This window comes from Sus scrofa, chromosome 2 (genome assembly GCF_000003025.6).
Source record: "Sus scrofa isolate TJ Tabasco breed Duroc chromosome 2, Sscrofa11.1, whole genome shotgun sequence".
Taxonomy (NCBI): Eukaryota; Metazoa; Chordata; class Mammalia; order Artiodactyla; family Suidae; genus Sus; species Sus scrofa.
The window spans coordinates 35,563,261-35,590,980 of NC_010444.4; the positions used below are offsets into that span (position 1 = coordinate 35,563,261).

Sequence of the window (27,720 nt, forward strand, 5' to 3'; positions counted from 1 at the left end):
GTGATAAAATCACTCTAAAATTTGGAAAATCACTTGTGATGGAACATGATGGAGAATAATGTGAAAAAAAGAATGTACATAAATGTATAATTGGGTCACTTTGCTGTATCACAGAAATTGACAGAACAGTGTAAATCTCTATAATAAAAAATTAAAAATTTAATAAAATTTGGAAGAAATAAAATTACAGAAATAAATTACACAAAATTAAATATGATATTTTCAAATTTGGAGAGCATCCTTAAAACTGTCTATCTGGAGGCCCTCCCTACCTCCCACAGACAATCATGCCCTTTCATTTTAATTTCAAATTCCCTAGTATTATTCTTGCTAATAAATCATGGTCAGAAATATTCTTCAAAATACCTGGGAGGTAAATAAAGATACTATTTTATATTGGGCCTGAGATGGAAGAGAAGCCATCTTTAGACTCAAAATTAGCATTTACTTTTATGCTACAAAATTGATCATAAACAGATAAAATGACAATCAAATACTAAGTATTTGATACACCTTATTTGGCTTAGGTAGAAAAATATTGTTCATAAAATACTTTTTCTGGCTTGTGAATACAGTATGAGAGTGGTTGTTGCAAACTTATATTTGCATGTCATATAACATACATAAGGAGGAATTTTACAAACAGATTGTTGGACAGTGTTGAAAAAAGCAAGACATGGATGAATATATACACTATAGCACCATTTCTAAGGAGATTTAAAAATGTCAAATTCAGTGATATTCTGTCTTAATGTACATATATGTGTGTTAAGTCTATTTTAAATAGGCAAAGGAATAATAAAAATATAAAAAAGCAAATTGAAAATAACAGCTGCTGCTTTAATGAGGGAGACAAGGGGATGCTGTCCCCCTGCCTGAGACTGCCCACCTTGCGACAGGGTACCCATAAGAACCTCCTGACACTGGGCTACCTCTAGATGTCACCCGGGAATCCCCTCTATATACACATACAGAGAACATGACTCAGGGATGGAGGGCCTGGGTCTCCAAGTTCAATGTGCTAGGCCTGGGATGGGGCACTGGCCCAATTGGAAGAGCATGCCTGTTTTCAGCTTCAGGAATAAAGATTTGTTTGCCCAGTGCAAAAACAGAAAAAAAAAAAAAAATCAAACTGAGGACTGGGGAGCATACTGGAGGAATATTATGTAAGTTAGACAAATTCAGGTTCAAGATGGTGATGTGACAGGATCCCGAACTCAGCTTATCCAAAGAACATGTCAAATCTACAGCTACATACAGAACAGGTTTCTCTGAATTAAACCCTGAAAACTGGCGCAGCAATACCTATGTTGGGTGGAGGAGAGCAAAGCGGCAAGAAGGCAGGTAGGAGAGGTTGGGACTCAACCCGGCCAGAAATCCCACCCCTGGCTCAACCACCCCTGGTCTTATACTCCCGAGGCACTTCAACACTGGAAGCTTCTCCCTGAGGAGCGAGGAGCTTGAAGCCCACATAGGGCACCCCTGACTTCTAAGACCTACACCTGAGAAGCAGGCCTCCAAAACATTTCCCTTGAAAACCATGGGAGCTTGTATCCAGAAGACACACCTGTAAGCAGGCTGAGAATGTTCCCAGGGCTCTAGCACGTGAGGACTCACCTTCCCGGCCCAGCGTGGAAGCGTCAGATCAAGCTGCGTCCAGACTTTGTGTGGAGAGGCTCTTTGATTGTCTCAGAGTGTCGGCCTGAGGGGAGACATCTATTTGACATCTTCTGAGGGGCCACTGGCATGCCCTCAGCGGACAAACACTGGCAGGCGCCATCTTTGCGAGCTCCAGGGCGCCGGTATTTCTACGGGGTAGCTTTCACGCATGCCTGCTGCCCCAGTTTTACGTCTGATGCCTGTTTACGTCTGGTGCCCTGGGTTTTACGTTTGGCGCCACGATTTCAGACCTGAGCCCCCGTTTTTATGTCTGGTGCAGTTCTTTGGTGGCTGCCCGGGGAGACACCTCCACATCCATCACCAGGCACAGGTGGCAGTCCCACGTGTAAATATCCTCTAAAAGACGTTGCTTGAGATTCTGGCTTCCAGTCGGCTTAAATCAAGATGCTGACTGAAATCCTCCCCTTTGGGACACAGACCGGTCTTCTCACATCTTCCACTACTTTGAGCCTCTAAAAATAAAATAGGCTGCATGGACAATCACCAAGGTATGCGAGACAATCCTGAGAGAGGACAGTGTTGCAAGATAAGATTTATTTCGTGCAAGAGGCCACTCCTTCAAGACTGGGAGAGGTGGGTGTTTTATTAAATTCATAAAAACCAACAGGTAGAGTCAAGCAAATGCAGAAACAAAGAATGTGTTCCAAATGAAAGAACAATGTTAAACCTCAGGAGAAAACCCTTAAAGTTAGTGCAAGTGTTTATATTACTATTATTACTGTTATACTATTAAGTTACTTTACGTATTTAACTGATACATGTGTGATTTGCTTTATGTATTTACTATATTACTTTGTATTTACTATATTACTTTGTACACAGTTAAAACATGATTTTAAAATTATTCATGCATCCATGAACATTACAATAATTAGAAGATAATTTAATATTTCTATTTGCTTAGGAAGGTTCTGATCCTGAAACTTAAATATATAAATCTGATTTAATTTTTTCTTTATCCATATTACCAACATTTCTGTGTCACAAGTTTAAATAGAAGTTTATTTCCTAAATAGAGAAGATTTTTGTCTGTGTAATGACAAAAGACTATATGGGAAAACACAGTAATGTACCTTATTTAAAAAAAATATATGCATTATTTTTCTATTCTTATAACATTTTCTACTCCCCAAAACAGTTATTTTCACAATTTTTATAAATGTGAATCTATGATTTTATAATTAAAATACAATGAAAAGAAAAGTAAGCCCCCTCTTTGACAACAGTTTAACCTCCAGTTCTCTGACTAATAGTCACTACAGCTCTAAAGAGAGAAGTTTGGTCTAGGAAATTTTATCCATCTCTAAAGTTTTGTGATTTAAGCTGAAAAGCCTCCGGTTTGATATTTAGTCTCTCACCCTCTCTTCATTTTTACGTGGTGTTCTAAGAAACATTTATCAAAATTTGTTTTTCTTTCCAGAATGAAACAAAAGGTATGGAAAGCACATTTGTTACTGGATAGCTTCGGAGGACGTGACATTCTCCAATCACATCTCCCATCAACCCATGTCTTCTTAAGTCCATTAGTTGGAGAAATGAAATTTTCAGAGAACAACAGGAACAAAGGTGAGGCTCAAAAATTCATGTCTGTGTTTGCTCCCTTTACCTTGCTAGTCTTCACCAGCCTCTAAGCCTATTAGTTATTCCTGTATAAACCAGTGTATTTCAGGAGTTCTTGGCTTTTTTGATAACACGAGACACCTTTAAGTGACAGCAAGAAATCATTCTAGGTGTGTCTAATAAGGATAATTTCATAATGTAGAATTACATGCTCTATTTCACAGGGATGGTGTGTGTGTGTGTGTCTGTGTCTTGTGTGTATGTGCATATCAGCAGCTATTATGCAGGTAGAGAAGAGAAACAATTTTACTTCACATTATATTAGCAATTTATATACCACAGGATATAAATGGTGCAAAATATAATAGACAATCTCGTTATCTATTCTCCTGTGACATACTCTCTTGTGCTTTCCTATGCTTCAAATTTAATGCAAATAAGGAAATAATCCTAAGAGCATTCTACTCTCAGGTGCTGCTTGGTACCTGGTAATGACAAAGCAGATTCTTGAACTCAGATTTAAATCAAAAGTACCTGTTTTCTCACTGATTCTGGGAGCAACCAATAACTTTAATTCAATACTCTGAGCAAGGCCCTTTCCACATTTTTATTCAGTACCTATGTGACATTTGGATATTTAAAACTCTAGTGTTAATCCATAATTAATATAAGGACTTCCATTGTAATTATAAAATCCTTGCAGTTTGTATTTCTTTTATCCTTAATGTGTATGCATTCTATTTCCAATAAGTTGTTATTACTGATTTGAAAATTTTTGTTAATATTTCTATTTATGCTGGTAAATTGTCCATAACAAGAAGATATCTTTTTGGAGGTACAGAATTCACCTTCATCAACCTATCAGACAATGGTTGATGTGACAATGCAGCTTTAAGAAAGGTAATAACCTTGGCTTTGACACTGACGAGTAATAAAAAGAAGACCTAATTGGTTTGATTTACGGCCACACCTGCGGAGTATGAAGTTCCGGGCTAGGGGTTGAACTGGAGCTGCAGCTGCAGGCCTACCCACAGTTCAGAGCAATGCCGGATCCTTAACTCACTGAGTGAGGCCAGGGATTGAACCCACAGCTCCGGGCAATGCTGGATCCTTAACTCACTGGGTGAGGCCAGGGATTGAATCTGCATCCTCACTGATGCTAGTGGGGTTCTTAACTGAATCACAACAGGAACTTTAATTGTTTTACATAAAGGCATTCTATTTCTCTGATCCCCTCATCGGATTATTAGCCCCTTTGAGGACAGAGACTGTCTTTTTTTTTTCTCCTTTTGTCTCCTGTGCTTGGCATATTGCATGTCTTGTATTAGATGTTTAATACTTAAATTATTGAATATAGTTTGAGATGTTTTTGTGCATTAACTTGATGGAGGGAAAGTGATATGTACTGTATATAATGATATAAAGGTTGGTGTGAACTATTATTCATATTACTTATGATATATTAATATATAATTAATATATTAAGATTTAGTAGCAAACGCCAGTATTAGGGGATGATTTGTCTCAGTTTATGTTTTATCAATGTTCTGTGAGCGTTTTTCAACTGTCAATTCCCTGATATGATGAGTAATTTTATGTGTTCATTTGGCAATAGCACCCAAGTACTCAATTTTTGGTGAAATACCAATCTAGATGTTGCAGTGAAGATATTTGTTTAGATGAGATTAACACTCAAATCAGTTGACTTTAATAAAGTAGATTACTCTCCATCATGTCAACATCATCTAATTAGTTGAAAGTTTTTAGAATAAAAGACCCAAACCCCTAAAGACAAGAAATTCCGTAAGAAATATATCTATACCTATATCTGTATACTTAGACACACATACACATCCTATTTATTATTATTTTTTTTTCTCTGGACAATCCTGACTTCTATTCCTGGAATGGAAGCAATATTTTATCAGCCTTGTTGCTAGGTTTTCCTTCAACCTTTACTTAGAATAGAAGCAGTAACTCTTTCTTTGTTGTTCTCTCCTATTCTTCTTTTGTTCATCTGGCATCCTGAGAAAACATCTATCTGTTATTGTCCCAAGATAAAACAGGTTTTATGGGACAAGGTAGCTTTTCCAAAGCAACCTATTAGAATTCTAAGACAGGGCCTGGAGTTCCCATCATGGCTCAGCGGAAATGAACCTGACTGAAGATGAGGTTCAATCCCTGGCCTCGCTCAGGATCTGGTGTTGCCCTGAGCTGTGGTGTAGGCTGCTGACACAGGTTGGATCTGGCATAGCTGTGGCTATGGTGTAGGCCAGTGGCCACAGCTCTGATTCGACCCCTAGCCTGGTAACCTCCATATGCTACAGGTGTGGCCCTAAAAAAAAAGACAAAAAAGGAAAGAAGACGGGGCCTGTAATTTTAATACTGGCTGCATAGCCCTGAGTGAATTAAAACAGTTTATTTATTTCTGAGACAGGGTTTTATAACCATTAAAAATAATACATGAGAGATCAGGTCCTTAGCATGAGGTTAAAAAAAATGATCGATGGTACTACTAGCTATTTCATCCAGTCAGGAAAATAAAATGTCAGTGAAAGATTTTATATTTTATTACTACTGCTACAGTTATACTCCCTAAATCGATTGCTACTGACATTGCTCAGTTATTTTACATTGACATTTTTTAAATTCCCTTATTAAAGATAAAATAAGGTTGATGAGTCAAGTTCAAGACTGTTTTCTGGAGCAAATAATATGACAGAAGAGTAAAAGTTCACAAAGATGATTCTAGTGTGTGGGAATTGTTTGGATCCAACCTATTCTGTTAATACAGGTAATTAATTACAAACTGTGTTATGCATCCATGGATATTGACTGAGGATGTGCTGTTACAATTTCTGTTTTAAAAGTCTATTCTAAAGCCTTCTATCTTAGAAGATATCCCAGCTAGTCAACAGTGTTTTCTGTGATATAGTCAGAATAGTTTTCAGCTGAATCCTTCTTTCTTAACATTTAAAACCATGAGCCACATCTCCACAGTCTCTTCAGGGTGCAGTGCTTCATACAAAGCAAGGTTTATATCTGCCTTTGGCTCATTGGTCTCTACGTGTAATTTTTCACTTCTTCACCTGCCAAGATCCAGAATTCTTTAGAAAAAATGTGTGGGTGCAATTCATCTCCTTCATGTGGACATCTCAGCTCCACTACTCCTGCAGCCATCCCTGCCTCATATCATGCCTCAAAAGTGAAGAAAGGAAACAGAAGCAAAGACATTTATCATAGACACCAAAGAGTTCCCCCTTCATGACTGAATGGTACAATTTATGCTTTAGTCATAATCAATATAACCTCTTTACTGAAATCTGGATCATGGTCCTAAACTTCTGATTTAAAACCTGAGAGTTTTGTGAGAAGTTGTTCCCTCTCTCTAAACCTTGTTGGAAGCCATGATATCACACCCACAGTCGGCTACTTATCCAAAAGAAAACACTTTCTTTCTTATTAAATAAATAAATAAAATCAGATTTTGTTGGCTGCCAAGGTATTTATCCCAGGGCATTTTACATTCTTTTAAAAAAAAAAAAAGTCACACCTGTGGCATATTGAAGTTCCTGGGCCAGTGAAGCTGCAGGCCTAAACCATACCCACAGCAATGCAGGATCCAGTCCGCATCTGCAACCTATGCTGCAGCTTGTAGCAACACCAGATCCTTAACCCACTGATCTAGGCCAGGGATTGAACCCTCATGCTCACAATGTTAAGTTCTTAACCTTCTGAGCACAGCCGGAACTCACTGTTTTAATGGAGGGAATGAGTCACACAGTGAGATGAAAGGGATCATCTTAGAATATTCTGTGAAAAATGTCCCTTCTTGGTTAAAGTGGAAAGTCATAGGAAAAATGACCCACTTAATCCCTGTTCCCTTCCTTCCTATTTTGGATGCTCTCTTATGGGAATATGTCTGGAGATATAGCTGAAATATTGGGGCCATGAGAAAAGATATCGACAATATTCTTTCCACATTGTGGAAAGATGTGATGTCTTTGAGTCATTCATATTATTACTAAGTGACTATACCAAGACTAAAACTTTCTAATATAAATGTCTGATTGAGGAATAGAGTGTCTATTCTGTTAGATCTGTTTTAGTTGGAGATTTTTTCTTTCAGCTGAAGGATTTTCATTGATAAGTATGGGATGTAGTTTCCTCCTTGTACTTGGGAGAGAGATGGGACTTTGGCTGATGTATTGATGCCAGGAAGTGGCTTAGGAAGGCAGAACTGGGTCCAAAGGAGAAAGAACCCTGAGGCCCAAAGAAAAAAACAACAAAAAACTGAGACGAAGTGTCATTTTAAATCATAGAAATCCCATAGTTTTACCAGAGGAAAAACTATGTTTTACATAAAGTCCAAAAGGTATATTTGAGACTAGGTATAAGAAGCAAATCAATCCCAGAGAACCTCCCGAAAGAGGAATAGATACCAGAGAGAGAGGTCAAGTAAAGAAGTTAAGTAAATCCAATGAAAAGGCCAGGACACCCAAGGCTGGGGGTAATTGGATTCCTTTCTACTATCAAAGGAATTACAGGGCACCAAATAAGGGAAATGTGTGGATTATTGTTGCCAAAATTCCAGGACACTTTCTATTCTTCTTTGACTTTTAAGTCAAACACATATCTTCTTTGTGTAAAGGAGAGGGTTCATCAGTTTCAGAGAGCCTCAAATATATGATTCCCTGGTATCTTCTATAAGATCATCAGAAATATCAGACTTCTTTCTCAGCAACTGAGATGCCAAGAATACATGTAGACCTTTTCCTTATACTGTACGTTATAGAGGCAAGTCAAAAATCCTTTCCTGGAGTTCCTGTTGTGACTCAGGGGTAATAACCCAAATAATATCCATGAGGACCTCAGTTCAATCTCTGGCCTTGCCCAGTAGGTTAAGGAACCAGCATTGCTGTGAGCTGTGCTGTAGGCTGGCACCTGCAACTCTGATTTGACCCCTAGCCTGGAAACTTCCATATGCCATGGGTGTGGTCCCAAAAAGACCAAAAAAAAAAGGCCTTTCCTGAGAGTCTTCTATGAACTTGGCCCTGGGTGTCTGTTAACATCTTTTAGGCATGACAGTGTCATATTATATGAGGATTTTTATATTATCCATATCATCCACAGAAACTTAAAGCAAGTGATATTCCTTTCTTTAAATTAACTTATTCCTTTGAAAGTGATCTTGTGCATTCAGATTCAGCAGTTATTTCTCCAACACAATGAAATAAACATCTATTGTTTTTCCTCCAAAGTGTAGTCATCAATATGATTTGGCTGGCCTTTCTAGACTAGAAATCTTTGCTTAGAAATGAAGTTTTATTTATCTCTGTGTCATTTGTCAAGGTCTCTTGGAATATGTGAATATATTTATCATCTGCTGCATCAATCAGAGTTATTAGTTCAAGCAAGAGAAAACAACTCTAGCTAATACAAGTAGAAAATTTATTTAAAGGTTGTCAGACAAGACTCAGAATCTCCAGGAAGGACTTATAATCAAGGAGGGGATATATATGTACACACACACACATACACAGCAGAGGAACAATGCTATAAACTGTGGTGCAGTGCTGCCCTGGCACAGACACTAGTATCGTTGCCCCTGGTAATGGACATCAGAGCTTACTGCATTGACATTGGGCACTAGCACAGCCTTTAGAATAGTCACCCTTGATGCTTCTGCAACCTAGTTTATCTGAGGTTGCTAAGGCCATGCTCAGCAGAAGAGGTTCTAGACAGTCCTCAATTCTTAATGGGCATCAGTAGCCTATTACTCAAAATTTTGGGTGAATGCATGTGATTAAGGGACTCTACGTTATGCCACTTAGCTTTATTGCTGGAAATGTCAGGAGAGTAAGTATCTAACATTTTAAATTTTGATAAAGGGCTTTGTTTCACAAGCAGGAAAATTCCTAAGTGTTTCAAAGGAATTCAGATTATAAATTGCCGAAAGAAGGCAAATATCCACATATCTTTTTCCCTCTACTACTGATTGTTGGCTTCGGTTATAATTTTCCATCTTTTGTGGAAAAAAAAACATACAAATATGATACAATTGATCCACTATTAATGAGGAAATTCGTTTAGAGAGTGATTCACTTGTCAAGTAAGTGGTTTAGTCTTTAATTCCAACCCATGGAAGATTTCAAAATTTAGGCTATTTCCCTGATTGTTTCTGTGTTCAAGGACACACATTTAAAATTTTCAGTTGTGAATATGAATAAAGTTTGGATAAAGCATATAGAAAATGGGCTCTGAATCTGTGTTCTGAGTTTGTTGACCTTACCTTGAACCTAGATGAAATGAGTCAGTGTTGAAACTGTATCCCTGTCCTTCAGATGATTTCACAGCACCTTCCCAGCAGAACTCAAGGCAGAGCTTCACATGAAACTGACAGTCATGGTTTGAGTCAAATGAATAGCCTGTTATTGGAGGATAGCTTGTGTTTCTCTAGATCTGAAACTGAAGCAGCAATGGCATTCATAAACGGAACCCCTGCAGTAAGATACGGAGATCTCGGAGGCTAATTCATGTCAGTGAGAGATAGAGAGGGTTATGTGGCAGACAAGAGTATTATATTTGAGCACCCATGTGTAAGAGCATCCAGAGATTACAAACTCAGTAATTAGAAAGTCTTTCTTATGAGAGTTTTTGCTTATGGCATAGCACTCCTCTGATGATGTTTTAAAAAAAAAAAAAAAAAAAAAAAAAAAACCTATCCTTTTCCCTTTAGATTTTTTTTTATTAACTCTATATAGACTTTCTTACACAAGTTTCAGGGCCCAGTACAAAATGAAAAAGAAACCCTGAAACTCAACCAGCTGGAATTCCATATATTCTCTGATATGCTGCAAATCTGTAAAAGACAAGGAATTCTATTCACTCTGGTCTGCCTCCTCTGTTCCCCCTTCCAGACCCACAGCCACAGAAACAGCTACATGTCTGCTGCATGCATGTAGTTTACACAGCTAGATATGGTCTGTCTGTAAATCTTCAGGCCCAAATTTCACTCATCTCACAGATACTTACTATAAAACTTCCATTCCTATAAATGAAAAGTTCTTTTGAAACATAGAAACATTCAGACCAGAAGATAACTTTTAATTTACAGATCTATAAAGTATATGGACTTTGGCATTTTGAAAAGACATACAGATATACCATGCTTTATATGATATGTACTTCTGCAAATTCCCATACAAATCAAATGTTATCAGTCAGATTTTAAGTGAATTCAAGGAATGCAATATTTAAATGAACATTTTAGTGAATTCATCTGTAAGAATATAATCTCTCTCTAATGTGTTTTCTTTGGGCATTTATTTTTATTTATGGAGATGTTCCTGTACATATTTTTTATTTTACTTTTTTTAGAGCCGCACCTGCAGCTTGTGGAAGTTCCCAGGGTAGGGGTCAAATCTGAGCTACAGCTGCTGGCCTGAACCACAGCCACAGCAACAGGGGATCCAAGCCACATCTGTGACCTACACCACAGCTCACAGCAACGCTGGATCCTTAACCCACTGATGGAGGCCAGGGATCAAATCTCCGTCCTTATGGTTCCTCGTCACGTTGGTTAACCATTGAGCCATGAAGGGAACTCCCTGTATATATTTTTTAGATAAGAAAACCCGTTAATTCATACCATGTATCTTTTATTCTACTTTGAGGATCATAATAAAGCTATGAAGGTGCAATTTGTTGAGCTAACAGGCCCCAGACAAAATATTTTGTGTAGGTTTTTTTTTTTTTTTTTTTTTTTTTTTTTTTTTTTTTTTGCTTTATGGTAATGCAGGATCTGAGCCGTGTCTGCAGCCTACTCCACAGCTCACGGCAACGCTGGATCCTTAACCCACTGAGTGAAGCCAGAGTTCAAATCTGCATTCTCATGGTTACTAGTCAGCTTGTTACTGCTGAGCCACAATGGGAACTTCCGGATTATTTATTAAATATTTGTAACAACCCATGTGGTAGATATTATTATCCCATTTTAGGTATGAGAAAACAAGGCTTTGGTGGTTCTAGTGATTTACCCAAAATGAAGAAGAATTTAATGCCACGCCTAAAGTCTAAGATTGTATTATATAGATTTATTATTGTAGTTCTGTAAATAGGTCTCATACATTTTGCATCTGCTTATGTATATTGAATGAGTCATCCTGATGGGGAACTAAGCACCATTCATAAGCATTTTCAACATCACTCAATGAGATGGAAATGTATATTTTAAAGGAAAATACTTAACAAATTTTATTTTCTTCTGGTTGATGTCACAGTTTTAACAAAATGAACAGATAAATTACAGGCATCTATTTCAGAGAATCATTGTGCATTTCTAAAACTATGTATACATTTGGAAGTGAATATTTACAGCGGCACAGAAGGTTTTAGTTTGACTGCAGAGCTTAGAGCTGTCTGATTAAAAGCAGGTCCAGATGCCAACCTTTGCTCATGAATGACATTGTTTCTCAGACAGCATCATTCATTTTTTGCTGTCATTTCTAGGCAAATGTAAGCTTCTTTGTAAAGCTATGGGATTTATTTTCCTTTGCAATCTAACCAAATATATAGATATTTTTCATCCTCAGTCCTGCAATTAAATTTTTAAGTTTCAATTTTGAAACTTTACATGTCACATTTATTTATCCGTATCAAGAAAGATATATTCTTTTCAAGTAATGCAGGAACAGGTTTTATATTTTATTAACATGCTTTAACATTTTAGGTTGGGATTTATGGGTTTTTTTTTTCTGTGATTTATTTTTATACTACCATTTCTAAATACTTGAGGGCTGTCATATGTTTATTAATAATGCTTTGAGGTTGGTCAGTTCCCAGAGATGAGGAACAGCCATCTTTTATATCAAAACATTGTGAGGTTTATAATTATGAATTTTGATAGTGATGACTGTAAAAATATTGGTAGTGGGATCAGGACATAGAACGTGTGTGTGTGTGTGTGTGTGTGCGTGTGTGTCAAAGTCAGTGTCTGCATTTTCAATTCTCAAAATTTCTATTATTCAAAATCGTCTCCCAACAGGTATATAACCTACAAGTATCTGCTCAGACATTTACACAAGCCCTTGTGTTATAGTTAGTTTCTTACTTTCCTGGTTTTGATTCTGAAATTATAAACCACAGTTTATAAATATGATGTTGATTTTATTAATAGGTTTTACTTTCAGAAAGAAAAAGAACATTACTACATTTAAAACATCATCTAAATCTGAGAAATATTCAAATGTGGGAACAGTTCTTTAGATCAAAGAAATTCAGTATGTGTTTATCTCCTTAGTTACACAATGAGCTCCTTTAGGGCAGGAATTGATAATTTTACTTTCCTTTCATTATTTTCAGATAGTAAGAAAATAGGCAAATTATTAGTAATGAAAAAAAACTTTTTTTTGTTTTGTTTTGTTTCTTTTTTAGGGCTTCACCTGCAGCTTATGGAAGTTCCTAGGCTAGGGGTTGAATGGGAGCTGCAGCTGCCAGCTCACACCACAGCAAAACCAGATCTGAGCCACATCTGTAACAACGCTGGATCCTTCATCCCCTGAGTGGAGCCAGGGATCAAACCCATGTCCTCATGGATACTAGTTAGGTTAGTTACCATTGAGCCACAAGGAGAACTCCAGTAGTTGTGTTTTTAATGGCTTTTAGTTTTGTTTTTGAAGAGTGAATATTTTTGTTTATGTGATTGTGGTGCAGGGAAATTATTGAGTGCATCTAAAGATACAAGGATATATTATACAGCATCAAGAATATAGCCTTATTTTAGCCAATATTTTAATAAATGTAAATGAAATATAATCTTTAAAAATTTGAATCACTATATTGTACACCTGCAATATATATATCAACTTTACTTCAATAAAAGAAGAAAAAGGAAGAAAAAAAGAGCCATGCACTGGAGACTCAGGCCCATGTCACTGTTGTACGTTTCTGGTTGAGCGCAGAACTGAAAGGAAAACTGTTCTAATCATTGCACTGGAGCCTGCAATAGACACCTGCATTGGTGTCACAGGCAAGCCCCAGGGCATGGGATTCAGTTTGAACCACATACATGAGACATGTCTACAGTGTAAAGAAGACAATCTCTGGGAATGTCTTGGTATCAGCTATGTCAATCAACCTTTAGTCTTGTCATCAGCCAGGAATTGTGTAGCACATTCACTTGTTCTGAAGGAGCAAACTTCCAGTGGAGAGATAAAGGATATATAGGAGTTCTGAATTCACAGTAGTTCTTTGGTATGAATAGCACTTCTTTCTGGATGTATCTAGGGAAAGATGCATTTGATGGAAGGCTTGACAGTGGGAATGTGCGTACTAGTGGCCCAAGGGTTGCACTTCCAGATATTAAATTGAGGACACAGTCTCATGGCCTAAACTTTAAATCAGGATCCTCCAGTCTTTATATAGTAATGCACTTAATTATAATAATAATATTAAGAGGTATAAAGTGCTATCACTATGCCACTTTATAGATGAGGAAGATAAAAATTAGCAAAGTTAAGTAGCCTGCTCAGTATTATATACTAAAATAGTAGCTTTGAACCCAGGTTCATTTGATTCTAAATTCTGGCTTTTTGACCACAATGTTTTATTGCTTACATAGTTCTTTGTGAGAGAGACAGAGGGTGTTTTTTATTTTTATTTTTTTCTCATTTGCATTTTCAAACTTATTAACAGAGTTTTTCATAGTATCTTCTGTTATCATTTAATGTCTAAGATCTTAGATAATGTGGAGGGGATATTTTAATTTTGATTGTTATTTCTACTACTTTCATTGCTGGTATTTTGAAAGCGTCGTCTTCCAAAGTTTTAACTTGGCTTGCCACAAGGGGGCATCCTTAGAACTCTGAGGACATATCTTTTAAATAAAGGCTCAGCGGGAGGAAATCCTTGATTTTCCCCTGGACCAGTGATTCTCAAAGTGTATCCCCTAAATCAGCAGCATTAGCATTACCTGGTAACTTATTTAAAATGCAAATTATTGGATTGCTCATCAGATTTCCAGGTATGGAGCCCAGTAATCTGTGGATGTATAAACAAACCTTCCATGTGATTCTGATGCATGGCAAAATTTTTGAACCAGTGCACCATTGGTTTTCTTATGGTAAATATGTATTTTTATCCATGAATTTTAGATGGCTTTTCTTTAATAACCCTACACTTTGGGAGGAAATACTTTAGAATAGATTATCATTTTCAAACAGAAGATTATGACCTATTAGTGAATCACATAATCAATTTAGTGGACCTGTAGAGAGAATATATAAAAGGCTATCAAAGTATACTGCACTTTGTAAGACAAAACTTCTTCTGTAAAATTCTTATTTTGCATGGCTATTGATGTACAATGTATGTCTTCCTGTGGGCCATGGTCAAAAACCACTGAATGGTTTGACAGCAAAATGAGACTCTGGATCAGGTATCTCCAGGGCATTGCCTGAACTGAGAAGGCCGAGGTGAATATGGGAAAAGTGCTCATTTTAGAAGGATAGAGTACAGAGAAGGAACTTTATCATTGAATCCAGTACTGTAGTGAGGAAGTACAGTGCTTGAGGGAAAAAAAAGCAAAACAAATGAACGTACAAACAAAAACCCCCAAGAATTCTGTAGCCTAGAGAAAAAAATCCCTCTGCAGTCAAGTGGGAGATAACTAACTCACTTTGACTTTAAGGGGAATATTATCCTCAAACTATTATAATCCAGAATTACTAAATGTACCTTCATTGAAAACTCTGCCTACCTAAGTATCTTCCTGATGGAAGGATACTCCCTGCATCAAGATATCCCCATCAAGACAGACTGTTTTCTAGTAGCAACAAGTTAAATCATGCTTATATGTCCCTATACGCCGAGTGCAGTTTGGGGAAGTCTGCTACCAGGAGATAATTGCATCTAGAAAATAAGAACATTATAGCCTTTAGAGAGGAGAATTGCATCTAGAAAATAAGAACATCATAGCCTTTAGAGAGGAGAAGCCCACTTAAGTTTTATTTCACAGTGATTAGGAGTGATTCTGCTTTTAAAACTGGTTTTTCTCTTCCCCAGCCATGGCCATTGACCATTAGACTATAAGGTCCCTGAGCTAAATGCAACGAGACAGGCAACATGACACAAGTTTAGACTTATTTTGTGTGAAGAAGCTAATAGGACCAGGAGAAAAGTATTTTCATACAGAAGTATATTTCAATAAAAATCACGAAAAAACAAGTCAGTGCCATAAAAACATCATGGAAACCAAAAGCAATCCCCTACCTGAGTGGAAAAATAGTTATCCGATCATGACGTGTGTTCTCAGATCAACATACACAGGTGATATTGTCATCAAACAAAGTTCCATAATAAAGCCTCCATAAACATGCTTTATTTCTTGGATGGGAAGTCTCTAACATTCAGATAAGTATTATATTATGAATACTGACTCCAATATTTGTTAGTGGAGTAACATTAGGAAAAAAATTCACTTATAATTTTAGCCTTCAGTTTGTGTTTCAACAAGTTACAGATGGGAGGAGTTGAGAATAATACATGATGTATGTAAAAAAAAATGTATAGGGATTAAGTGAGATATGTGGAAAACACTTAGGACCATGCTTGAAATATAGTAAGCCTGCCATAAAAGATGCCTACCAATAAGTCAGTAGTCACTGCAATGAAAACTTAACCCCACAGCTAGAAATTCCACTGCCTCTGAACTGTTTCATTATTTTTTCTTTCTCCTTTTTTTTTTATTAGTATCTATGATGTACCAACCCTAGGTATCAAGGTGCTAAAGTGAATAAAACATGCTTCCTACTCAATTTTTATCAAAGGAAAAAGACATGCAAATTAATAGCTATAAGCAATATGATAGAAACTGTCATATGCCACATAAAAATGCTATGGAAACACAGATGGCAGGCTTGCAGTAAAGCTCCAGAGAGGAGCAGCATCTTGGCCCAGGTCCAAGGGCACACATGGGATAGAAGACACATAATTGAAGCCCTGAACAAACAACATGAATACCAGAACATAAGGTCCATGGTTCCATCTTTCTTCTCTTCAACTAGATTTCTTGTACTTTGTTAGCAATAAGCAGAGATTTCTGAGAAAGACAGAAGCAGTTTGAAGACCTTAATTCAGTGTTTATAGCAGCAGTTACAAAAATGTGATCCATGGAACCCTATGGGTACCTGAAAATCTTTTAAGGTGTCTGTCAGCAAAAGCCACTTTCTTAGTAATACTGAGCAATTATTTGTCTTTTTCTCTGTGCTGATATTTGCACTGATGATGTGAAAACAATAATGGATTAACTGTTGGTGCTACAGCCTGAATCATAACAGTGGCGCCACATTTTATTCATAGCCATGATATTCTTCACTTAAATTCCTCCGAAGAAGTAAAATTGTGACTCACATTAAATCTTAATTCCTTTTTAATATTTTGGGCAATTAAAGAGGAATTACACATAGAACATTTCTACTGCAAACAAGAGTTTGATGGATACCTCAAGAAAAAGTTATAAGCTGAATCAAACACATTTTTTTTAACAAAGCACTGTTTTCACTATAAAAGAACTGTTAACAGACAACTAATTATTTAGACTTTGATATTCTGACCTTTTTTTTCAAATTAGTATGAAGTGAACCTATTACTTTTAACTGGTGTAGTGCAGATTCCTGAAGAAATGTAAGATAGTGTCTTTTGTCATAAAGGAACCAAGCTCAGTTTGCAAAAAAAAAAAAAAAAAAAAAAAAAAAAAAAAAAAAACCTTGCTAAGGAGATTAGCAGTATTCAGTAGGCAAATGTGAAAAAAAAATCTAAAAGTTTAAGCAGGGAAGATCAAACTGACATTTTAGAATAGCAGTATTTTGCTGAATGAAGTGGTGTAGGAATACTGGAGATTGGATCATGAACTAGGAAGTTACTGCTACCTTCCATGTGCAGGATGGAAAAGGGTCTGGAGGAGATATATGGCAAGCAGATGGTGGGGTGAAGGCACAATCTGACATGACAGTGCTAAGTTTGCCACAAGCATATGTTCATAGTCTGATCTTAGTTGCTACCTAGAGAACAATTGTCAAATCTTATATATTAATAGAGCAAAGGTAATTGAGACATTTTCACAAGCTGTAAGAACTGATTTCATCCACTATTATCTTTCATGTTCTATTGTGATTGAATAGTAGAACACATGGAAAATTTTGTGTTTTATGAACTGTATGTATTTTTATTTTTTCTCCTCGGTGCTACTTTTTGGGTGATATATTAGGTCATTTAGGTGGGCATGACATAAAGCAGCAGCGATGCACTAGATAAACACAGAGACACAAAAGATACTTAAAAACAGGTTTAGTTCTGTAGCTAAAAGCACAAGATTACTCAGTGTAATTCAAGGCTTTTTATTTGCACGAGAATTATATCAGAAGTTTGGAGTCAGAGTAGGAAAAAGAAATGGAATAGTTCAGTAACCCTGAGTTTATAACAGTAGAGATATTAACATACAAAACTCTAAAATGGGAGAAAAGGGAGAGATTATGGAACCCAGGAAGGAGAAATTCATGTGGAAAACATTAGACTTTTGGGAAACAGATACAGATTACTTGGCAAAGAAAGAGTTAAGGAAAGAAATATATAAGCATACCCCTCTCTCTCTTTTTATTCTTCAGTTGATCCCATTGGCCAAACTCAGAGAGAATCTGAATCCCTCTGATGGGATCAGCACTCTAAGGCAGAGAGCAAGATAGAAAAGGATGGACATAGATCTAATTGTATACACAGAAGACCAAGCTAGTTAACTTTTTTTTTTTTTAATTTTTAGGGCCACACCGTTGGTATATGGAAGTTCCCAGGCTAGGAACTGAATCAGAGCTGCAACCCCAGGAATATGCCACAACCACAGCAGTACCAGATCAAGCCACATGTGTGACCTGTGCCTCAGCTTGTGGCAGTTAGATCCTTAACCCACTGAGCAAGGCCAAGGATAGAACACACCTCCTTATGGATACCAGTTGGATTCTTTTGTGTGTATGTGTGTGTGTGTGTGTTTAGGGCCACACCTGAGGCACAAAGAGGTTTCCAGGCAAGGGGCTGAATCTTAGCTGTAGCTGCTGGCCTACGCAACAGCCACAGCAACACCAGATTCAAGCCACGTCTACAACCTACACCATAGCTCATGGCAACACCAGATTCTTAATCTATTGAGCAAGACCGGGGATCGAACCTGCATCCTCATGCTTACTAGTCAGATTCATTTCTGCTGAACCATGATGGGAACTCCATGGATTCTTAACCCACTAAGCCACAAGAGGAACTCCAAGCTAATTAATTTTTAGAATGTTTGGCTTTGCAAAGATAGCATTAGATGAGATTGCAGAAAAAATGTTTTTCTATTTATACGTATTTCTATATATTTTTTTCACTTTATATAACAACTTCCGTAGAGCCAACAGTCATAGGGACTAAGATTCTGAATCAAATTATAACAATCGCCATATCCTTCTAGAGCAGGGTTTCTTAACCTCCCAGACTGTTCACATTTTGGGCAAAATGATTCTTGCTTATGGAGGTTATCCTGTGCATTGTAGAATGGTTAGCTGCAGAGCTGGTCTCTACACACAAGATGCCTCTGACACCTGACCCCTGCCCAGCTGTGACAACCAAAAATGTCTCCAGATATTGTCACATATCTCCTGTGGGTTGGAGGGGAGAAGACACACTTGGCTCATCCCTTGATGAGAACCACTGAACTAAACTTTTGGTTTAGGCTTCCAGAGGATCCTGGGCTTTTTTTTTTTTTTTTAAGTACAGTCCATTTCAGTATATTAACCTGGGTAATCTAAGATGAATCTGTCTGTATAGTGATTATAATAAATCTTATTCAAGAGAATTAGTATGGTTAATTTAAATGTGCTTCTAGGTATAGTCGATTACATCATCTCTCTGTCTAGGAAAAGCAAATATATTTAATTTTTAAAATCACAGATGTATTTATAAATGTATATGCAGTATGTATAAATTTATATACATGATTATAAGTACATAATCATGTATACATATATAAGTGCATCGATTAGAATTGGAGATTCAAGGTTTTAATAAAAGAAACTACTTTGTCCAAAGTCATATCATTAACAATCAATTCCATGTCTCTATTACTGAAGTTTTTGATATTGTCAAATGGATTATGAAAAAAGTGAAATATCTGGTACTGCACCTATGTTTGAGAGCATCAGTGATAAGTTGAGCAGTTGTTTGAGGTGGCTGGAACATAGGGTAACAGCATCCCTGAAACCATGTCTTGGGCAGCTCTTTGGAAGGAGGCTGGTCGAAGAAAAAAAAAGACTTTCCTTTGTGCCTACTAGCTCTCAGGTAGTATGGACATCTCTCTTGACTTCAGTCTCAGGAGAATATGACACTGCTTCTTAAAACCAATAGCACCATATCTGATCAGACACAGGGAAGGAATCATTTGACCTCAGAGGGCCTGAGATAGCAAGGAAACAAGGAAACATGAACAGGAAGAAACAGAGGGTTTTAGGAACAAATACTGCTTAATCTCTCCCCTGGCTCCCATGAGCAGTTTAGCAGCTTTTATATCCTCTTTGCTGAATGTATTCTGTGGCTTCTCTGGTTACTTTCTTCAGTTTCACACGTCTGTGACATCTTTCCGAGGACCCTCCTGCGGACCTGAATGGCCTGGTCTTTCTGAGTTGGAGATGGTTTGGGTGCTTCTGTGTTTTCATAGAGAGAATCTAAAATGGCCTGATCTAATGTTTCTCAAATTTAATCATTCTACTTTAATGTTACAGTTTTCACTTTATCAAACTACCACCATAACCATTATTTATTTAGTATTTTTCTTTATTATTATATAGCTTAGGTGTAAGCATTCACATTCATAAAAATCATTCTTTTGATATATAGGCTTTTTTTTCAAAAAGATACTAAAAATATATTACAATTAAAAATATCCATCTGTGTATCACTTAAAACCATCTCTTTCTCCCTACTAAAAATGTAACAGTAGTTAGGGGGTTATGTCCAGAGAGTGCAAAAGTATCTGCATTAAACATACATATGAGCTGATAAAAAAAAAAAAAAAAAACCAAAAAAAAAAAAACATCTCTTTGAGTTATTCTCAAACCACACTTTATGTTCTTCAATCTATGCCTTAATGTACCAATTGTCTGCCTTGGTTAACAGCTTTAGAGAAAAGGAAGGAAGAAACATTTCTATGCTACCATCTTAATGACTGAGAATTGTTAAAATCACCTGGTTTCCTTTTTAAATAAAAGTCCATTATTATTTAATATTTACTAATTAATATTTTGTACTGGTATAATGGATCTTTCTTTTTTTTTTGAAGTGCGAAAGTAAACTGCTTTCTTGCCATTTGCTTTGGAGTTAGGGCAAACAAAATAGAAGAGAGAACATTTGCATGTAGAAATATATAGATATTTCTAATAATTTGTAAATAATGTGCATTCCTACAACATAAAACTTCTGTCTCTCTCAGCTCATCATAGGTCTTTTCTCACTTTCAGCATTGTGTGTCTACGCTTATGTATAAGGAGTATATTTATCAGTGTGTATGTGGGTTGACATCTGCATCAAAGAGACATGAACACTGGATTTGATAATTCTTGCCTTGAGTTGACATCTGCATCAAACAGATATAAACTCTGGATTTGATAATTCTTACTTTTCACAGATCTCTTTTTCTTCTATTACCTAGGCTGGAAAGAACAGTAGTTATCCTTCAAACCCATTGAGAGATGATATTGTATTTAGATCTTAACAATAAGATGTAATTGAAAGTTGCTAGCAGTTTCCATTGTGTCTCAGTGGGGGTTAAGTACCCCACATTGCCTCCATGAGGATGCAGGTTTTGTCCCTGGCCTGGCTCAGTAAGTTAAGGATCAGTATTGCTGCAAGATGCAGTACAGTTCTCATATGTGCCTGGGATCTTGTGTTGCTGTGGCTGTGGTATGGGCTGCACTTGCAGCTCTGATTCCACCTCTGGCCCAGGAACTTCCATATGCCTCAGGTGCAGGTGGGCCTTACAGGAATACTATTTTTAAAGAATTAAATTATCTGACGTACACTTTTGATCTTTTGCTTTCTTCTTTCTCCTTTCTGGGTAATCTATGGCTCTGGACTTAAGAACGGCTACTGTGTGACCACAGAGTAAAAATCTTGAGAGAAAATAACTTGTATAAGAAAGCAGAAGCCAGCTTTGCTTTCCCTGGCTTCTCTGTGGCATCACTGTTCTTCTTCATCAGCTGAGAATCACTACATTTGGTCTTATAAGGTGATTAAACATTTTTTCTAATGCTAAGACATTATTTTTTGGCTTCCTGTTATTTGCAGGTGAACAAATTGATAGGGAGAATAAAATTATCCTTAAATTAATTGAGAAGCATCAAACTGTTCAGACCAGTGGTAATTCAGAGAATGGGAACTCATGAAAGATTACAGAAATTCTTCAGAGGTTACTGGATTTTCCATGAATCAAGAAATGGGAGCTATGTAGTCATATCAGTGTCTTAAAGTGTAGAGTAATTTCGCATCTTACCCAGATTGCATACATATTTTGTCTGTCTCTTATTCATTGTGTAAAATATATCAATACAATATTTATTTCAGTGGAATGTAGTAGAGGAACAGAAAAGGAAGGAAATTAGTTAACATTTCTCTGTGTGCCAGAAATTGTAAGAGACACTTTACAAGCATTCCATCATTTAATCTTCACAAGAACTTTATAACATATGAATAATTATCTCATATTCCGGAGGAGGAAACTGACATTTTTTTCAGAGGTTAAGAAATGTGTCCATACTTACCAAATTAGCAAGTCAAACCACTCAAATTCCTCTAGTCAGACTCCTTCCCTAACACTTTACAGAAAGTGCTATTGTCAAGGCCCCAGATAACCTACACATTGCTGAAATCAAATCATTTCTTAGGCCTTATGTTGACTTCTCGTCAACATTTGCTGCATTTTTTTCATTCCTCCCAGATTCTGTCTTTCCCCAGGCTTTTCATCATATTCACCTGTTCCATATCTCCTATTTTATTTGTTGCTACTGCTTAGTCTTTGTAGTTTCCTCTGGTATTTCTTTTCTTGTTAGTTTCACCATCTCCAAAGTTGGAAAGACCCAGAGCTTAGGTTTTGGACCTCTTTTCTATGTTTTTCATTCTGTTTGAAGGTCATCCTCCCTGGCCTGTCTTTACATATTATTTAAAAGTGGTTACTTACAGGAGTTCCCGCTGTGGCTCAGTGGTTAATGAATCCGACTAGGAACCATGAAGTTGTGGCTTCAATCCCTGGCTCAGTGGGTTAAGGTGCGCCCTAGGAAAGACGAAAAAAGAAAAAAAAAAGTGGTTACTTATAAGTTTATCTTTCAAGCCTAATTTTCATTCCTTAAATTAGACTTGAATAGCCAGTGGGCTGTTTGACAAACTCACTTGGATGTCTAATAGATACTTCTTCCTTCCATTCTTTCAACATTTTATCCATCTCAATAAATAAGTATCTCAAGCCAAAAGGCTGGGCTTAATCCTTGACCTCAATCTTTCCCTTACATCTAATACTTAATTGAGTTGTAAACAATTAAAATTGTCCTTCAAAATGCTGTGTAGTATCTATAATTCAAACATTTGATACCCTCTCTTCTGTAAGCACCTTAGTCCAAGTTCCCATTCGTTCTTGGGTTAATTACTGCAGTGACCTCCCACATTATCTCTGTGGTGATATCTTTACTTCCCCTGTTATTTTCCTTTGGCTGCTTTAGCAAATCACCAAAAATATGGTAGCTTCAACCAATGCAAATTTCTGGAGGTTAGATGTTGAAATGGATCTCACAAGGTGAAGTCACAATGTCATCAAGCACAGAATCTCTACTAAAGCACTAGGTGAGAATCTTTTCTCTTGCCTTTTCCAGCTTCTAGGAAAATACTTTTGTTTGCATTTTTTTGCTGTAACTCCATCCTCCACCTTCAAAGCCATCAGCATAGCATCTTCAGATCTCTCTCTGACTGCCCCCCCCACCTTCATCTTTTGCTCTTAAGGACCCTTGTAATTACATTGTGTTCACCTGGATAATCCAGGCCAATCTCCCCATCTCAAGATCCTTAATATCTTCAAAATCCATTTTTGCCATATAAGGTGATATGTTGGGGTCATTATTCTGCCTACCACAGTCCCTTATGATTTATTCTTCACAGCTGTCAGTATGGTCCCTTGCCTTTGCACTGTCTACTGCATCTCTCAATATGTCTGTTTATCTATTCATCTCTTTATAGTTTGATTGAAGATAGACTTATAATAAATTTTGAACACACATATATAAACAATAACGATACATATTTTTATGGATTTTGCTTTGTGTTTTATCTTTTTTTCTGAGATATTGTATCAATTTAAACAGTGCCTTAAAATATTTATATGATGCCAGAGGTTTCAAAAGTATCCCAAATTTTTCTTGTTCACTATATACTATGGAAGTATGATACACTCTCAGTATATGAGAAAGCCACAAAAGCATTTATTCAGATTTCACTCTTAATTCATTTCTCTCTTTAGAATTTGCTAAATCTGACTCTACTATGAATTCAAGCTTTGATTTCTCTAGTTTATAAATTGTATGTAAAACCTCTGTTTTTAGGGAACTACTGAAAACAATGTTAAAATTCAGAGTTGGATTTAATTTTAAACTCTCATGTAATACGCTAGAATGGGATTCTTTGTGCCACCATTTTGAATGTTTTAATAAGATAAAAATGAAAATAAAACAATGACCTCATATATATTTTATAAAGAGATTGAAGGAGAACCTTTTTCATAACACTTGAACTCTTTCACTTATTTCTAGAATATGAATGACTCAAGAAAGTAGAAAACATGCTGGTAGAGAGATTTATTTAGAGAGCTGTTTTTGTGCTCTAAGTTCCTATGTGTAGAGAAAAATAAGGTGGCTTCCTTCTGTCTTCTTGTTTAGCTTCAAAAGTTCCACATGATAAACTTTGAAATGTGTTTCCTACAGTGATAACCACAAAGGACTGATGACTGACACAAACCTAGAAAAATTAAAAATGGTCATTAACTCAGTCAGCCTCCAGTTCGGAGGAATTTTAATGGCAAGACATTGGTGATAGTTCCTGCAAAGTAAGATTGCGTTGGGATTACCTGCACTGCCAGCATTAGGAAAGGCTAAGTCTGCTTGATTTAAGAGCTAATGCTCTAAATGCTATGCTGTCTTGCTAACTTAAAAAACTTAGTAGGAGAAAATTTTGGATCATGGAGTGATTAAAAAAAAAACAGAAATAAGTAAATGTAAATTGCTATTCAAAATAATGTTCTCTTTGAAATTGTAGTGACATATTGATAACAATTTTAGTAGAAAGACGCAATTGGAAGGGAGGAATCCCATATAGTTACACAGAGCTAGATTGAGCTACAAAATTAACAGTTCAGAAAACATCCAGGATGGGTGTTTTGCAAGAGCTTTTTAATTGTGAATTTTTTTTAACAGTTTCCAAAATTCTTCAGGATCTCATCCATCCCTCCATCAAATATCCTAATCACATGCTCACATCAAAGTTTAATCATAATCTTAACTTTTAAATATTTTTTAATAAGCAGATGCAGCTTTTATCAAATCATGATATCTGATGTGAATTAAATAAGAAACAAAATCCTGGAGTTCCCATTATGGCTCAGTGGTTAACAAATCTGACTAGGAACCATGAGGTTGAGGGTTTGATCCCTGTCCTCGCTCAGTGGGTTGGAGATCTGGTGTTGCCGTGGGCTGTGGTGTAGGTCACGGACATGGCTCGGATCTGGCATTGCTGTGGCTCTGGCATAGGCCAGTGACTGCAGCTCCGATTAGACCCCTAGCCTGGGAACCTCCACATGCCATGGGTACAGGCCCTAGAAAAGACAGAAAGACAAAATTAAAAAAAAAAATAAAAAAAGAAACAAAATCCTTTGAGTCTGGCTCCAGCATTTAGCTACTTTCTCATGGGTTGAATGCCCACTGCTTCAATCATTCTTGCAGAACATGTGATTAACAGAAGTACAAATGACTTACAAATAATCAAGTTATATTAATGGGTATTGTTCTTTTTTGCCTGCAATGACTTTTACTCCCCTCACAAACTTCTCTCTATATAATTTGTACTTAGTTAAGGGTCCCTACACTATGAAATGTTTTAAGACCCTCGCTGACTTTTTTAGATGGCCTTCTTTTGTTCTCTAACATACATTTATTAGAAATCATTCTATTAGAGCTGTTGGTTAATTTAACTGTCCCACTATTAGATTACGAACTCTGTGAAGGCAGAGAATTTTTTTTTTAAATTGTGCTTTTATGCCCCTTCTAATGCCTGGGGAAGAGTAGGTGTAAGTAAATACTTGTTGAATCAAGCAATCAATTGATTGATTAGTGGGGTATTGATTACTCCAAAAACAAATATCTCCTTAGTAAAAAGAGAATAATTATATTACCTACCTCATATGATTATTTTAAGGATTTTTAAATGCAAGGAATGTGTAAGATAGGATACAAATATTGTGTAACTTATTTTTGGCAGTTATTGTTAAAATTATTAATATGAGACGTTGAGGACCTTTTAGATTTGGAAACCATGGGAGGACTGGAAGTGAAGATGCTAGAGATTGTTAGACAATGAATTAGAAATGTAAATGAAGTGAAGAAAAGCTGCTTTCCACTTCTGAAATCCTTAAAAATTTTTTTTTTCTTTTTTGTTTGCTTTTTAGGGCTGCATCTGCAGCATATGGAGGTTCTCAGGCTGGGGGTCAAATTGAGGCTGCAGCTTCCAGCCTATGCAACAGTCACAGCAATGCAGGATCCAAGCCACCTCCATGACCTGCACCACAGCTCATGGCAATGCTGGATCCTTATATACCCACTGAGCAGGGGCAGGGATCAAACCTGTGTCCTCATGGATATTAGTTGGGTCCATTACCATTAAATCACAATGGGAACTCCTAAGTTTTTTTTTTTTAATTGAGGCATAATTATTTTACAATATTGTGTTAGTTTTGGGTATACAGCATACTGATAAGAGAACTTATGATAAAAGTGTTACTAACCTGATTGGATATGAGTATACAAAATCATTGAATTCCATGGGGATAGACTCTAAACTATAACCTGAACTTTTTCTATGTAACACAATACTTATGATTTAATAGTAACATTCTGTGTCTCATATTTGCTTATTTATCAAAATAAGGCAATTGAAAAAGTATAAATTGTCAGCTCTTCAAAGGGAAGGAGTTACATTCTGCTTAATGTTTTGTTTCCCATATCTAGCACCATAGAGTCTGATGCACAAATGCACTCCACATAGAATCTGTACTCAGAAGTATTCCAATACAATATTTACTCTACCATTTGTTGAATGTAACAGATGTGTATAAGACATTAATATATTCATCAGTATACTATCTTCAGCATGAATTAGCCAAATGCCAAAGACACCTTAAGTAGCCACAGCAAAAACAAAAGATTTGTGAACTCTTGAAATGTGTGGCTTTGCACATCTAGTTCTATTTTATTTTAAATTTCTGTTCTTAATGAATAATTCTTTCAAGTGTGTCTATATTTCACTCTTATTTCACTTCCCTCTTTAGAATTAGATTTAGCAGATCCCAAAAAGGATTCAAAGATTTCTTAGAAGCTAAAAACCTTAAATAGTTTTTGACAAAAATGATAGAAAAAAATATCATGTCACTGTTAACTATTCTTTCTCCCCAAAGATACATACGCAGGCCTTTTAAATGTTGCCATCAGTGTGTTTTTGTGCTGCTGCAAAGTATAAGATCTCACACTGAAAACAGCAACAACAAAATCTATTTTAACTATAGAACATAAACTTGTCTAAAATTGCCCTTTGATTAGCATTAAGCCACGTCTGTTAAAAGATTGCTATAATGAGTCTCTCAGTTTCCAAAATTCCTTGACTTGGTGTGTGGGGGTGGAGGGAAGAAGTGAGTCAAATGACTTTATCCAACAAATAGAACATTTGTTGAAATATCTCACTTTTCAAACATTTCTTACACATTAAGCATTGTGTAATCACAGCTTACACAACAATACAATATAAATAAGAATGCTTTCTGAAATCTATGCTGAAATTCTACAACCATCTGTTTTCCTAAATGTTTTGCTGAGTAACAATGCCGTTTTATAGTAGACCACACGTGTGGTTCTGTTTTGTCTTTTGCCAGTATTTATATGATACACAACTGAAAAATCCACGTCATTCATCTAATCATCCTGATTCTGGGGATTGCATGGACAAAGCCATGAAATGACAGACAGTGTTTCCCCTGTCCGATTGTTGTTGTGCAGTTTGCTGAGTATCTCTTCTCTTTTTGATTTTCTTTTTCTTTTTCTTTCTTTTTTTTTTTCCAGTGCCAAATGGCAGTGTATACTCATTATCTGTTATGGTTTT

At 36.4% G+C, this 27,720-nt stretch overlaps 1 long non-coding RNA gene across 2 annotated transcripts in view; it reads left to right on the top strand.

Moving 5' to 3' along the window:
- LOC106509395 overlaps positions 1,492–27,720 on the top strand; it is a 130,269-nt gene continuing 104,040 nt past the window's right edge. Inside the window, exons 1-2 of one of the 2 annotated variants that reach the window (XR_002341543.1) lie at positions 1,492–2,253; positions 3,101–3,246. This is a non-coding gene — a long non-coding RNA (uncharacterized LOC106509395). The remainder of the gene's footprint in view (positions 2,254–3,100; positions 3,247–27,720) is intronic. The other variant, XR_001306932.2, reaches the window with a different exon arrangement.